Source organism: Myotis davidii, unplaced genomic scaffold (genome assembly GCF_000327345.1).
Source record: "Myotis davidii unplaced genomic scaffold, ASM32734v1 scaffold376, whole genome shotgun sequence".
In the NCBI taxonomy this organism is placed as follows: Eukaryota; Metazoa; Chordata; class Mammalia; order Chiroptera; family Vespertilionidae; genus Myotis; species Myotis davidii.
The window spans coordinates 395,906-397,095 of record NW_006288121.1 but is presented as its reverse complement, the minus strand read 5'-3'; positions in this window follow the sequence as shown (position 1 = coordinate 397,095).

Sequence of the window (1,190 nt, the reverse complement as noted above, 5' to 3'; positions counted from 1 at the left end):
CGTGTCAGCATTTTGAAAAACCCTAACTTAACTCTGGTGCCGTGTCACGTATAGAAATTTTTTGATATTTGCAACCATAGTAAAACAAAGACCTATATTTTTGATATTTATTTTATATATTTAAATGCCATTTAACAGAGAAAAATCAACCAACAAAATGAGTTCGCGTGTCACCTCCGACACCGTGTCATAGGTTCGCCATCACTGCCTAGACACATGCCACAGACCCTGGGAGCAGTTTTACACGACATGTGCCTGTGTTAGTGTCCTGTGGCTGCTGTAACAAACTGCCACCATGTTAGTGGCTTAAAACACCACAAACGGTGTTCCTTATCTTACGGTTCTGGAAGTCAGAAGTCCAAATGTAGTCTTTTTTTTTTTTTTTAATATATTTTATTGATTTTTTACAGAGAGGAAGGGAGAGAGATAGAGAGTTAGAAACATCGATGAGAGAGAGACATCGATCAGCTGCCTCCTGCACATCTCCCACTGGGGATGTGCCCGCAACCCAGGTACATGTCCTTGACCGGAATCGAACCCGGGACCCCTCAGTCCGCAGGCTGACGCTCTATCCACTGAGCCAAACCAGTTTCGGCAGTCCAAATGTAGTCTTACTGGGGAAAAAGCAAGGTGTGGGCAGGGCTGCGTTCCTTCTGGACACTGTGGGGGAATCTGTTTCCTTGCCTTTTCCAGCTTTTAAAGGTGCCGCATCCCTTGGCTTCCGGCCCCGTTCTGTCTCCAAAGCCAGCAATTTCACTCCTCTGACCGCGGCTTCAGCTATCACCGTCTCCTTCTCTGACTCTGATCCCTCTGCCTCTCTCCCTTGTAAGGAGCCTTGAGATGACACTCGGCCTTCCAGGACAATCCAGGATAGTCTTCTCAGCTCAAGATCCTCATTGAAATTACACCTGCAGAGTCCCTTTCTACACATAAGGTAACAGATTCATGGGCTCCGGGGATTAGAATATGAACGTCTGGAGAGGGGGTCTCCTTCTCTGACTCTGATCCCTCTGCCTCTCTCCCTTGTAAGGAGCCTTGAGATGACACTCGGCCTTCCAGGACAATCCAGGATAGTCTTCTCAGCTCAAGATCCTCATTGAAATTACACCTGCAGAGTCCCTTTCTACACATAAGGTAACAGATTCATGGGCTCCGGGGATTAGAATATGAACGTCTGGAGAGGGGGTGGC